This window comes from Pteropus vampyrus, unplaced genomic scaffold, assembly GCF_000151845.1.
Source record: "Pteropus vampyrus isolate Shadow unplaced genomic scaffold, Pvam_2.0 Scaffold427, whole genome shotgun sequence".
NCBI lineage: Eukaryota > Metazoa > Chordata > Mammalia > Chiroptera > Pteropodidae > Pteropus > Pteropus vampyrus.
In genome coordinates this window covers 363,773-365,540 of record NW_011889208.1, presented here as the reverse complement: position 1 = coordinate 365,540, position 1,768 = coordinate 363,773, and the positions used below count along the sequence as shown (strand labels likewise).

General features: G+C 64.7%; 1 long non-coding RNA gene across 1 annotated transcript in view; it reads left to right on the top strand.

The window, feature by feature from the left end:
* LOC105306169 overlaps positions 1 to 1,768 on the top strand; it is a 16,630-nt gene that overhangs the window by 9,633 nt on the left and 5,229 nt on the right. Inside the window, exon 2 of the long non-coding RNA XR_897134.1 lies at positions 1,083 to 1,088. This is a non-coding gene — a long non-coding RNA (uncharacterized LOC105306169). The remainder of the gene's footprint in view (positions 1 to 1,082; positions 1,089 to 1,768) is intronic.

Sequence of the window (1,768 nt, the reverse complement as noted above, 5' to 3'; positions counted from 1 at the left end):
GGGTTCAGGACTCCAGCTCCAAATTCTGAGCTGGCCACAGGAACCCGGTGCCGTCCAGATGGCCTGGAGGAGCTGGACTCAGCCATGGTTTTGTGACAGCAAACTCGGTTCCAGAGCGAAAGTGATTTCCGGGGGTAAAATCGTGTGGCGTCCTCACGCCGTCGTTTCAAAGCTCTGAACCGTCCTGCGCTCCTGCAGCCGCGGCCCACGTCCCGCTCCGAGGCTCCGGCGCGTGCTTACGGCTTCCTCTGGCGCTGCGCGGACCACGCAGCACCCTGCGGCCCGGCCCCTCCCTGTCCTGCTGTCCTGCGGCCCTTGATGGGCAGGCTCTCTGCTGCCTCGGGGCCTTTGCACGGCTGCGGTCTGGAGCCCGATGTCCTCCCCGCTTCCTCCTCACAGCCGTCAGGTGGAGGTCAGAGAGGGGCCTCGCGGCCTCGCCTGCAGGGGACGGCCCCTCACTATGCCTTCTCCGCAGCGCCTGTTCTTAGCCCCGGAGTGCGCTTCCTGAGCGTGTGTGTTCCCGCTCGCTCGTCTGGAGCGGGCCCGGGGCCTGGAATGCACAGTCACCTTGTAGAAAGTGAGCGAATGAAGTGGTTTTGCCTCAGGTCACCAGTGACCGCCCTGCCCCTCCAGCTTTTGTGTCTGGACGTACAAGTGAGCCGGCAGAAAATCTGTGACTCCCCCAGTGTGCTCCGTTCCCTTGGGGACAGACCCTGACCTGTGGCCGTCTCCCTTGCTGCGGCTGAGGCCCATGCTGGCCAGGCCTTGGGGCGTTCTGTTCCGAGTGATTTCACTCCAGAGCAAACGGGAAGTGCGGTTTCTTCCCACGCACAGAGCGGTGGCGGCTGGTGTGGTTGCGGGATGGCCTCAGTGTGCGGTTGGCCTCGCTTGGCCTTGCGGGATGAGTGTGCTCGAGGGCGGGTCACTGCCCCCCTGCAGGTGCCACCTTTGTGTGTCGTGCTGTGACGCCCAGGGCTCCCTGGGAATGGTGGTTTTGATGGTTCGGGGCTTTGGAGCCCAGCGCCCCTGCCCGTGCTGCCCGTGCTGCCTGCACTGCCCGTGCTCCTGAGACTGCCTCCGAGGTCCCCGTCACTGCCGCTCCATGTCGCCTTCGATGTGTACGGGGATCTGCCAGCGGCGGGAACGTCCTCCGGGCGGGGGCGCGCGCAGTGCACGTCGTCAGAGTGGCTCGTCACTGCCGTTGTGCTGGGCCTCGGCTGCTGCTCCGGACGGAGCCCATGGGGACCCAGAGCGCACCCCGCACGGGGCGTCCGTGGGTCGTTCGCTCTGCCGTCCAAAGGGACGCCTGGCACAGGAGACCCTCGGGGACAGTCCGGGCTCCTCGTCCCTCCCCGTCTTACTGGAGACCGCTCTGGTACGTGAACGCGAGAGGACATGAGTCAGCACCATGGCCGGATGCCGCGTGCGGAAGGCGTTTGACAGTCACCTGCGCAGGGTTCGTCTAGGAGAGCGGCCAGGTTCGGAGTGAAACAAACACCCAGAGTCGGAGTGACACCCAGAGTCAGAGTGACACGGCTTCTCACGACACGCTCGCTCGTGCGTGCTTCGCACGTGTCCTGCCCAGACGCTAGGCTGAGAGGAGCTCCAGGCCCGCAGGCCACAACAGCGTCTCTCTGCTACTCTGGGCGATTTTCAGAGTCAGTGCCAACTCGAGCCACGTCGTTCGTGAGGTTCGTCTGAATTTTCAAGAGTGAATCGTTCCCGCCGGTGAGACTCGCTGACTGATCGGGGAGGACGAAGTGTCACT